Source organism: Ambystoma mexicanum, chromosome 2p (assembly GCF_040938575.1).
Source record: "Ambystoma mexicanum isolate Mex_15411 chromosome 2p, UKY_AmexF1_1, whole genome shotgun sequence".
In the NCBI taxonomy this organism is placed as follows: domain Eukaryota; kingdom Metazoa; phylum Chordata; class Amphibia; order Caudata; family Ambystomatidae; genus Ambystoma; species Ambystoma mexicanum.
In genome coordinates, this window is record NC_090923.1 from 1,305,278,224 (window position 1) to 1,305,290,719 (window position 12,496).

General features: G+C 45.6%; 1 long non-coding RNA gene across 1 annotated transcript in view; it reads left to right on the forward strand.

The window, feature by feature from the left end:
* LOC138567447 (uncharacterized) overlaps positions 1–3,676 on the forward strand; it is a 424,841-nt gene extending 421,165 nt beyond the window's left edge. The window contains exon 2 of the long non-coding RNA XR_011302209.1: positions 228–3,676. This is a non-coding gene — a long non-coding RNA (uncharacterized lncRNA). The remainder of the gene's footprint in view (positions 1–227) is intronic.
* Positions 3,677–12,496: the final 8,820 nt, after the last annotated feature.

The following is a 12,496-nucleotide window of genomic DNA, read 5'->3' on the forward strand; positions in this document are numbered from 1 at the left end:
AGTGGTTGTCTACCCCTTTTCTAGGTAAATTTCGAATTGTGTAACAATTTACGGTCAGACTGCCATTGAACGCCACCAGGTGGTGACAGGATGGTGCACAAATGTACCCTTGGCTACTCCCACTAGGACACTGAATAGTGCAAGAGTAGCGCATAGAGGTTAGGTCAAGGAATTGAAGAATATGTAAATTTCCAGGTCTCAAGCGCTTCTTTTTCATTTCTCGCCAGATACAAAGGAACAAGGGCAGGCCTGAAGACAACGGACGACTAAAACCCAATGGCTATGGACTAGAGTGGGACATTTTGCCCTCCTGACAGACTTTGTTAAATACGTAAGGCGTCAAACCCTACAAAGCGGTGGCCACCCTGGCAACGAGGGAGCAACGATCAACAGGGCCAAGAGATTTTCATGAACTGCAAAACAGCACGAACACTCCCGAGTTAGGGAAACATGGCCATCCTATGGTCCAACGCACACTAGCAACTAGAATAGGGACCGACACACCCATGTCCAAAGTTTAATTGAGTTTCATATTATATTTTGTGCACCTACAGCTGTAACACTGTTTTGTTCTTTCTCTTTTCCTCGCACATGCAGGTTGTTGCGTATTTATGCTGTTAGAATTGTGTAGGAAATGTCCTTAATGTTATCTTCCATTAGTCACCCTGAGGCCTACTCATTGAACCATTCTGAAGAGTTTCCCACTCAATTTGCCCACTATGTCAGAAAACCCAGACCCCTTAGATCACGTTTCCCTGAAGTATATTTCCTTGCTTACATTGAATACAAAGCCCAAACTTTTCCCCAACTTGAATACAGTGCATATACTGTCTGACCAACATTGAGAAACCCTCAACAAGAAGTGTCCGGGGGAGTTTTCAATTTTGCCCTTAGTGATTGTTTAGTTCGCAAAGCTTGAGGTTGCTAACAAGTACTAACGTATTAACGACTTTCTTGCGATTTTCAGGCAGGCAACTTTATCATCTCATCAGCTGCAAGGACCCAGTAGCGTAAGTGGTTATGGGCAGCCAATAAGGACTATTATCTTCATGATGGGACTGTTAATGATGAACAAAATAATGGGGTGTGGTCATTTAAAAATGATATGTAAAAGTGAGCATTACCGCTGTATCCCCTACTAACATTCCCTAACCCAAGCAGGAAGACTTACGGTGTCAGTGGGTAAGGAAAAAGCTGCTGCAAAAGTAAGGAGAGGTAAGCGCAGGCACAAAGGGAGTAAAACATACACATAACACACATAGCAGAAGTAACAAACAACATGCACACATGTACAAAATTGGTAGGGACACCACTGGGGAGAGCTGTCCTGACTGCTCTTTAATAACATATGCATTGAGAGAATTGATTACAACAGCAATTACTACAGCAGAACACGACGCCCATGTATCTCAAAGTGTTCCAAAAGTGAAGAAGATTGCAAGGGAAGAGAGCAAAATTGAGATTGATGGAAAAAAAGGAGGCAATCCCCTATGAAAGAAGATTACATAAAGACACTACCAATGATGAACAACTACTGGCAGCTCATTGAAGAACAACTGTATGTAGCAAATGGCCAGAGAGAGAAGAAACCACTAGCAAATGCACCAGTGAGCAAGCTGAAAAAGAAAAGAAGAAAGAAAAAAACAAAAGAGAGAAGAAAAAAAAATAAAGAAAGAAAATGTAATAAGTGCCTAACATGGTGGGACCACAGAGCGAAGATGGTGACTTGGGTGGAGAATGAAGAAGGACGTATACTGTGAAGGCACCAGCCTTATGTTACCAGCACAACAGTGAAAAGAAGTGGACGAAAATGTTGGATGCAAGAAGGTTGAGGAAAGTAGGGAGATGAGAGCAGCAACATCACTGCTTATGGACTACTATTGAGCACATGCATCTAAAGATCAAGAGGAACTACCACCGAATTGCGGAGGCGACTGTTCGTTGGTGCGTATCAGCATGCCCTTGTTGGTGATGCCCAAGGATGATGTGAAGCATGACACATTCCCCAAGATGGAAAACAACGGAAGCAAGTGGAAGTGACTAAACAAAGAAACAAAAGCCCAAACAAAGGAAGAAGAGAAACAGGCAGAGGAGTGAAAAGAGGGGGCGAATTACTTCTCGAGCGTGACAGAAGCAACATTGGATGAAGTACCAGCACACAAAAGACTGTTCAGCAGAATACACATGTGAACACAGAAAGACAAGAACTGGCTAGCGTTTCCATAGTAATGGATGCCATCATTACTGGCTGGTCGATTGAAGGTGATAACGGAAGCACTACTACCGAGCGCAGCATCATTGTGCAAGATCAAGATACATTGCAAGATGCGAGAGAACAGCAGAAGAAGAGATTGGAATGAAAATAAGAGACATGGTGAAAGGAAGAGCCGGACTAAGGGAGAAGATAGCGGAAGTATGAAGGGAAGTGAGCGTGGTGGAACGCAGAAGGAGAACACTCCTACACGTACTGTTCATCGACAACAATGTGAACAATTATGGACACTTCAAAGAATTGACAAAGATATGAAGAATGGAAGGAGGTGAATGTTGATTGGTGGTGTGGTTGACAAAGTCGACCAGAGGGGGGACTGAAGTGGGAGAATGGGACACGACCCTCCCCCCAATCTCATCCAGACCATGGCCTAGAGGATCACGACCCAGACACCCCCCACGAGAGGAGTTTGTCTACTTACCAGATGACAAAATACCCTGGTTTAAGAACTTACCCATACGAGGAGTACTGAAGAGGGAGAATCGACATCAAACTCCTGCCCCTCACCCCAGGCACATCGACAGACAGAACAGCAGGAAGAATAAGGAGCACACCTATCATTTGAACCAGGCCCCAGCGCACCCATGGGTGACAAATATGCTGAAAGACACCCACTTCACAACATTGCCACCTACATGCTACATTAGCCTAAATGCAGCAGTACCAGAATCTACAAAACACAAGAATCCCTGTTTAAAGGCTGCAGATGCCTATATGAATTAACCTGATCTAATTGCACAGTGTAAAGCCATGTTTTAAGAAAATTACAGCCAGCAGCCAAGTGCATTTGTCTCATTGAACACCAGCCGCAGTGGGGATTCGTGCTGACTTCAGCAATGCTCCTCGCAAACCCAGGAGCAGCCAAGTTTGCACAGTAAGATGAGATTGCTTTCTTTGAACGACAGTGAACTCTGGCAGACAGAACATCCAGAGCCCAGTGTTTTTTCCTGGGAACGAAAGACATTTTTGCAAGACTCACACACCATTTGAAACATAATTGTAACAAGAATGGCTCAGCTCTGGCCAATGAACACTGAGAGCCCAGGGGCGAAAAGCCTGGTTCAGCTAAAAGTGATGGGAACAGGTTCATACTGCAACAATTTCAGAGTTAGGTAATGGGGGTGGTGCAGCTAAACCAACCCACTGACACTAAAATCCAATGTCCAATTATCAGGCTTCCTATAAGGGCTACATAGGTAACCTATCACTTAGCAGCCAATAGTAGGACGAGATAGGTTTCTGGGAGCTGGTCCAATTCTGTGAGGTCAGCCTTCAGTGTGTTACAAAGCTGGCTTGCAAGCCAGCCCTGGGGTAAACAGTGCCGGGACTTTCGCTGTGCACGAAGCTCTCTGTGTGTTTTTTCTTTTTTTGCTGCCCAGAAATAAACGCAGTTTGGAACATGTTGCTGCCTGCTTGGGACTCTGCTGCATTTTTTTTTGGGCAAAATGGGAGGTGTTGGGGTCTCCCATAGCTCGGACCCCCAGAAGCCCTGGTGGGGGTCCAACTTCTCCCCAACAACACTATTACCGCTGCATTTTTACCACACCACCCAACCTATAGTGAGGCCCCAAGAGCTGATCTAAATAGCTTTCCATAAATAGGGCAGTTTCTTCCAGACCCTTTGGTTATAAGTGAGAGCTTACTAAAAAATAACATCTGTCCTCTTGTGTTTCAAAATGATCAATCTATGGACAAAAAAATACTCTTGCACATCATACCGATAACACTGTATACCTACATCCCACTCGGTTTTCTACAGTTTCTAATAGAAAAACTCCTAGTTTTCTGGGACAGTCCAAAAAGTCTCCAAGAAGATGGATACTCCTCTCCCCTGCACACCTTACTGCTTAATAAATCAGCCAAAATGTAAATAGTAGTGTTACAACTTTTCAATTGGATGTCATATGATGATGTAAAATATAATTCCAATTATACAATTCAAACACAATCCAATTTGTAAAAGAAAGGTTGGTTCTTTATAATTGTAGATTTCAGCACAACACGTTTCGGGAAAACAATACCTTCATCAGGTGCAAATTCACGGTTCTAAAAAAGTAATTAACAATCCATCAGTTCAATTTTTATTAATCCATGACATAACATATTCACATTTAATCAGATTTTATATATCTACACAATGGCCAATTAGGTATTTGTCAATTATGTGAGACATGCTTTTAAAGTCTTAATAAATGTATGGTAGTAACAAGCATAGTGTAGAAAAAGTCATGAATGAGGGCCACTGCCAGTGTGAGTAGAGATTCAGGATCAAAACCCCACCCAAGTAAAAAGTGAAACCAGAGGAAAACGACAAAAAAATAAATTCCAAGATTCAGAAGTATAGAATTTGTACATATGAGGGCCACTCCCAGAGTGAGTAGAGATGGTTAGGACGTTTTTAGGTGAATAACCATGTTTTCAGGGTCTTTCTGAAAATCCAATAAGATTGTTGCGCTCTCAAGTGTGAAGGAAGGGCGTTCCATTGGAGAGCGGCAACTGAGGGAAAGCTTGAGCTTCCACATTTTACTCTCTTGGTTATTGGGATGACTAGTCTGTGCGCATAAGCCTTCCTTACTGGTTTAGAGGATTGAGCTTTGACAAGACTTCAAGACAGATAGGGCGGCGCTGTCTTTGAGAGACATTTGTGGCTGATAGCCAGTGTTTTATAGATGATCCTTTCTTTGACTGGCAGCCAATGTCCATTTTTTCTTCCTTCTGAAATATGCTCTCTTTTTGGGATGTTGAGGGCCGCTCTGATGGCATTATTTTGGATCATTTGTAGTTTGTGTAGATTGCGAGTGGATGTGCCCTCATATAGAGCATTGCAGTAGTCAAGTCTTGCCCCGATGATGGCTCTGGAAAAAGTGAGGCAATTGGCTGGAGCTAGGAAAGGTCTGGCAGCATTAATGAGTTGTGTGCTGTAGGACACCTGGCGTGTCATGGAAAGTGAAGAGTCCAAGTAGACACCTAAGGTCTTTACTGAGGCTGAGACACCAATGTTAAGTTCATCGATGCTGAAACTGGCAGAGTGGACTGATATTGTTTAGGGTTGAAGGGGAACCAACAAGCAAGATCTCATTTTTATTGTCGTTTAGACGCAGGCCATTTAAGGCCATCCAGGTTTGGATAGTAGAGTAGATTGTGTTTAAGGTAAGTGAGTCTTCTGTGTGGTTGCCTGAGAGGGGAAGCATGATCTGTGTGTCATCAGTGCAGTTTGTATACGCGACTCCAAGAGGTCGAAGAGGGGTTTAGTGAATATGTTATAAAGCTTGGGGGAGATGCATTGGGGACTCCACATGTGATCGGTGAAGGGGGGCAGAGGAAGTTGGCTGCGGAGGTAAGGTGACTGCAGAGGATTTTATGGTCCACTAGATCAATGGCGGCTGAGAGATCTAGGAGGAGAAGGAGAGAGCTTGCCTTCATCTTTGAAGGTGTCCATGGCCTAAGATTTGGTAGGATTCTAGATAGTGCTGAATTTTTATATTGACTGCTCTATCAAGTATTTTTAGCAGGAGTGGCACTGTTGTAATGGGCCGGTAGTTACTCAGCGAGGCCTGATCAAGTGAAAGTTTTTTTAGTAGTGGAAGATCCATGCTTCTTCCAGCGAGATGGGGACCCTGCTGGAGGCAAAGGAGGCATTGATGAAGGTGGTGATAAACAGTATGAGGGTATCTGCACAGTCTTTGATGCAGGGCAGACGTCCCATTTGCATCTGGAGAGTTTTAGGTTTTTTAATATTTGTTGTGTTTCCATTTCAGTGACAGGTGGAAATTGAAGGGTACTTGGGTCTTGGTGGTGGGTAGTGACAGGCAAGGTGAAGGGGGCTTCAAGGGAAGTTTGTTTTACTTCGATTTTAGCTTGGAGGGTAGTGATTTTGTTTAGCAACGCTTCATGAATATTTGCAATGGTGGTTGAATGAATGGATGTGCGTCCACAGTAATATGAGTCCACTGAAAAGAAATCTTGGAATTCCAGGAAGACCTTTTTTAGCTTTTGTCTTTGCTCCTCTGTCTCAGAGGCATCAATATTGATCCTTTCCTCACCCATCTGTTTGAAACCTGTGAAGACCTTGGGCTTTGCAATTTCATATGTATCCTCCAGTTGGGTGGAGAGATCTCTTTTGATGGTGTTAACCTGCACAGGGGATTCGAGATAGTGGCCCTTGACTCTGAACACTACCTCCTCCCTCCTAATGTCACAGCTCAACTCTTCCACACCGTAGGGGCAGGAAGAGTACACTGGAAAATTCCCTCCATGACTCGTAAAAATCTTTTCTGGAGGAATACTGTTGCTGATGTCGAAACAGTCATTTGGGGGATTGGTCCCATGATTACATTACCTAAATCAATAGAATAATGCTGGGCATGAACCGCCATTCCAATAAAGGTGTCCATGCCCAAAGTGATACTTCGAGGGTCGCTGTTATCCACCAATATTCGAATGGTGTCATGTTCTAGGTCTACTAGAAGTGTCGGCTTTAAATACAAACCTTGTTTTTGGAGATGGGACTTTAGATTTATATATGCGTCCTGATGTTTGAGGTTCTGTCCTCGCTTAATTTTGAGGGGAGAGTAAATTGTTGCACCTGTCATGGGATGGTAACCTCTTCTCGCACTAGAATTTAAACGGCATAATGCAGCAATTGAGCTGACCGGAATGCTTTTTCAATGTTGTCAAAGCCCATGGGGTTACCCACCCCCTTCACCCCCAGTCAGGACAAGGCTTTAGGGTTAATCAGGTCCAAATTGATTGCGAATTGATTGAGAATGTCACTTCCCAGATAAAAAGTGGAAGGGACATCTCTCACAAACCAACAATTATGTTCTACGCTTTTGTTGCCAATTGAACTTTTCAGTATGCACCTGCTAGTTAGGAGATGTTTACAATATGGGGTTTCCAGACCTACTTCCCATTTGTCAATCAATTTAAATGTGGGAATGGTCTGATCTTTTGGGAATTTCCTGAATACTTCTTCGCTAATATAGCTCCTTCCATTTTTCAGGCATCCACTCACTGGCGTAACAGGGGCCCCCGCAGCCCCTGCGGTGCGGGGGGCCCGCGGTGTGGGGGTCCCCACCAGCACATGGCTGGGAGGGGGCCCCAGTAAAAAAAAAAAAAAAAAAAAAAAATTCTAAAAAAAAAAAAAGTTTCTTTTGAAATTCACTCTACATTCATAAAGAACATTTCTGTAACAGAAATAATTTCTTTATGAAGGCAGAGTGACTACAAAAAGAAACTTTCTTTTTGAAGTCTGAGGGCCCCGTACCCCATGACATGGAAGACCCTAGGCTGGAGGCCTCCATGTCATGGGGTGGGGGGGGGGGGGTGGGGAACCCTATGCCTTCAAAAAGAAATTGTTTGTTTTTGAAGCCACTCAGCCATCGTAAAGAAATTATTTTGATTATGGTTCGGTCCTTAACTGAAATAATTTCTTAATGAAGTTATAGTGACTTAAAAAAGAAACAATGGGGCTCATTCTGACCATGCCGGTCCGGAAACAACGGTGCTGGTAAGCTTACAGGCACTGTTGTTTCCGGACCGGCATATTACAGGTCTGCCTGGTGGGGCTGCCGTGCCCGACAGGTCTGACCCTGCCAGGCACAGCAGCCACGGTAGGCAGACCTGTCACGGAAGCACCGGCACCGTTAACAATGGTGCAGGTGCTTCTGTGTCCCCATTCCCGTGGAGTCTGGGGTTTAACGAAATTACCGGCACCTGATTTCCCAGCCGCCGGACTTGAAATAGCACAGTGGCACCGGGAAGTCAGGCCATAGTAATTTTTTATGGGCCTGGCGGCAACCCGCCGGTAGTACCGGCACGGTTACCGCTGGACCCGTAATGAGCCCCAATTTCTTTTTTAAGTAATAGGGCCCCCCCTCAACTCCATGAGGTGTGCGTGTATGAGTCTATGGTGATAGGGTGCACACTCAAATGTATAGCCGGCTGCCTGTGTGTGTATGGTGAAAGGGTGCACACTTAAATGTATGGGTGGCTGTGGGGGTGTGCCTGCATGGTGAAAGGGTGCACACTTAAATGTATGGGTGGCTGTGGGGGTGTGCCTGCATGGTGAAAGGGTGCACACATAAATGTATAGGTGGCTACCTGTGTGAGTGTATGGTGAAAGGGTGCACACTTAAATGTGTGGATGACTGGGTGTGTATAAGGTGAATGGTGTGTGTGCTTGTGTACAGGGGCACAAGAAAACCTTCATTTCGGGGGGGCTAACCCTTCAAATGTTGGGAGAGGCGCTAACTTCACATGCAGTGGGGAGGGGGAAACTTATTTGTGTGGGCGCATCCAAATTATTTACGCATTTTAATGAGACTATTCTAGTGCAGATTCAATGTTACAAGCAGTTAACTCTCTCCTATAAGTCTCCTGTTCCCTCTCAACCCTTCCAATCACTCCCCTGGCATGCAAGTACTAAACCCACATCACGATTTCAATCGCCTAAACAATGTGGAATTTGAATGCAGGTACTAACAGTGAAATGCTTTACGTTGGTAATTGCTGTGTTCTTGTTAACAGCAAAAACCAGGTGCCGTTTAAAATCTGTGTTCTGTTCGGTCTGGCAACTGCTCTAAAGGTTAGCCAAGTTGAGTCAATATAGCCCAAAATGTCAGGGGGGGTAGTGCTGAAGCCCAGTCAACTCAATGGTGTTGCGCTACTACTTGTGTTTAATGCCTTGCTTACTCCTAGCCCTATTCTTCCTCGTCCCAGTACTTATAGACGAGGCAGTATGTGTGTTTGAGGCACTCTGCCTCATACAAAAGTACTGGGAAGAGGTAGAGGTACATGAAGGTAATGCCTGATTTAGCTACCTGTAATCTTCATCACTCCTAGTCCCGCAGTTCCTCATCCCAGTACTTACCTATGAGGCAAGGAGCCTCATACGAAAGCTCTGGGACAAAGAAGAGGGACGCAGAGGTAATTCTGGGCCAAGGAGCTGATTGTGGAGGTTGGGGTGGTGGGTGGGAGGGAGAGTGGATGTGTGGGGGGGCAGGATTGTGTGATAAATCATAATGGTTGTCCATGTCCAGGCTAAGCAGGCATGATATGTGGTATTAGTGGCTAGAGAGGCATTTTGATTTAGCCAGTCTAGTCATTCCTCAGTTTGGTATGACTTTCTTTTAACTGGACATTTCTGATAAAGTAGTCCTGCTAACTTTAATTACCTGGCTAGATTGGCATTTGGGTGCTGCCAGTCTAGCCATTTCTTACTGCAGCATTGTATATTTTTCTGGGCATCTGTGATAAAATGATATGATGTGATTCAAGTCATTTATAATGCGCCTGTACACAAGTGTACACAAGGGAGGGATGATAGAGGGAGGACAAGACAAACGATCTAACTAGGCCTTGTGTCATTGTGAGAACGAGAAGTGCAAGGGAAAAGGGAGCAGGGAAGTGCAAGTGGGAGGGGAAAACAGGGCAGCAATGCTCTCAGTAAGTGCAGCCAGGGCAGAGCAGCTATTGGTTGTGCAAGGAGAACAATGGACTGCAGGGTTACAGTTACAGCCCCTAAGTGCATGGTAGGCCCGGAGGCAGTGCAAGGGTGACCAATCAAGAAAGAGCCTGGACTCAGAAGCAGCCAGCCAGCAGACATGTAGGTCAGGTAGGTCAGCAGGGGGGGAGAGAGAGAGAAAGCAGCAGAGAAGAGGAAAGCTTTTAGCTGCTTCCGAAACTTCAGGTTGTCCGCCTCAAGTTTGAGAGGGGCAGGGAGGCCATTCCAGTTGGAGGCACCAGCAGAGGAGAGAGGTCTACCCCCACTCTCTGCCTGGAGAAATGTCTAAGCCTTAGAGAGTTGGAGGTAGCTGAGTGAAGGGTTAGAGAAAGAAGGTATTTTGGAAGAGAGCTTTGGATTTAGTGTTGGCACTGGCCCCAGAAAGCCTTGCGCCAGAACTTGATCCTTGCAGCCAGTGGAGAGATTTCAGGGCTGGAGAAATACAATCCCAGGGCTTGAGGCCAAGGCTAAGTCTTGCAGTCCTGTTCTGGATTATTTGCAGATGAAGGAGACTAGAGGAAGACAGATTGAGAAAGTGGCTGTTGCAGTAGTCCAGCTTAGAGACAGTGAGCTTCTGGTGGAGAGTGAGAAAGGGAAGAGTCCCTTTGAGGAGGAGCAGCTGGTAGTGGGACTTCTTGGTGATGTCCGAGATGTTAGGAGAGAAAGAGAGTGTGGCGTTGAAGATGACACCAAGGTTTTCTGCCTCGCAGGAAGGCAAAGGAAGAGGGCCCAAGGTGGTCTGCTATAGTGAGAGAGGAAACACAGTGGCAAGGGTCCCAATGAGAAGGATCTCTGTCTTACTGGCATTAAGGCAGAGATTGTTGGAGGCGCACCAATCCTGAATCGTGGATAGACAGTCAGGAATGAGCAAGAGAGGAGAGGAGGATGAGGGGAGCCTGAAGGAAAGCTGAGTCATCTGCACAACACTGAAAGTTAGAGGATAAGGTAGAGATCAGGGAGGCCAAAGTGGCTAAGTAGAGGTTGAAAAACCAGCGTGAGAGGATAGAGCCCTGGGGAATGCCACAGGTAGAGAGAGGTGGCGGAGAGAATGGGACCACGATCGACCTGGGAGCGGAGTGGCGGTCCAGTCACTCTAGGGTCTGATCTGTGATGCCCAGGTTCTCACAGAGTCGATTGATCAGGATGGCGATGTTGACCCTGTCGAAAGCAGAGGAAAGATGAAGGATGAGAATAGAAGGAATGCTGGAATCAAGGTTAGAGAGCAGCACAGGTGTTAAGGAGAGCAGTTTCCATGCCTCTGGCAGCTCTGAAGCCAGACTGATGGTCATGGAGACAACCAACAGATTCAGTGTGGAGAGTAAGCTGGGAGATGGCAAGCTTTTCCAAGAGTTTGCTCAGGAAAGGTGGAGATTGAGCGATAGTTTTCCAGCAGGTAGGATCAGCAGACTGCTTCTTGAGGAGTGGGTGCACAAGGGAGTGCTCAAAGGGAGAGGGGAACATTGCAGTGGCGAAAGAGTGATTACAGAAATCGGCCAAGGCTGGAGCGAGGGTGTCAATATGGGCTTTGATGGTTCTGGAGGAGCAGCGGAGCACCTGTTTGGACGACACTTTCATAGATCGGACTTGTCTAGAAACCTTGTCAGGTGTTGTCAGAGAGAAAGAGGAAAAAGGAGGAGGAGAGAAGAGATGGCCAAAATGGGCCGAGAGAGGAAGAGGACATAGAGGACAGGATGTCCTGAGATTTAGCAGAGAAATGAGAGGCCAGAGCTGTACAGAGGGCATGGGAGGGAACAGAAGAGGTATAGTCCACAACAGGATTGACCAGTTCCTTGCAGATTTTAAAGAGTTTGGCCATGTTGTTCGAGGCCATGGAGACACATGCTTTATTGTGTGCTCTCTTCTTGATGAGTGTTATTGCTTTGACTGGCATTTTGCTGAAAACAGTCTAGGTTTGTCTAAATGTGGCCTGGCATTCTGTACTATAATGTTATTACGTGTTTACACTGGTCTACATTGTGCAGCCAGTTGGAAGCATTAATGTTCCTGTGCACTGTTGGTGACTTGCATGTATTGGATTGTGTTACCCTACAAAACAATTGCAAACACTCTGGCTTTATAGCCAATTTATCTCAGAAAGTGTGCTGTATATTGCATTAAAACACATATTTATATCTTTTTCCTAGTGCAGTGTGCGGCATACCCCTTCAGCAGCACGTTCATGCGTATTGTGCAAGCGTGACAGTCTAGGCCGGCCCAGAGTGTGGCGCAACCCGTGATTTGTTGCCGAGTTGGGGGGCCCCCTCAGCATGGCTCGCAGGGGGGCCCCCACATTTTGTGTTACGCCACTGCATCCACTGGCAAGCATCAGCTCCTCTGCCTCATTTAACTGAATGGGGAAAAAACAACAGCTCGCCCTTTTTCTGAATGTCCATCAGACTTTGAGCAGGCTCTTCCGTGTAGGGTTTCACGGGACTCAAAGTTTCTTTTGGTTTAGGACTGGTGTCAAATTTTAGGGTGTTCCCTTCCAGTGTGCATTGCCACTTAAAACTGTGTGGAAGGCTGATTTTCAAGAATGGAGGAGGGTTCTCATCACCAGTTTGTTCTCCTACAGAGATGACAGTGATGTCTGGGACTTGGATATTCTTGAAACTGAACTCTACATTGTCAGAGTGTTGGTCAATTATGTGATATGTACCATTCAGGGAAATATCATTCCCTTTGACATTTTGGAGTTGTCCTGTAAGTGGTGTGAGTGGAAT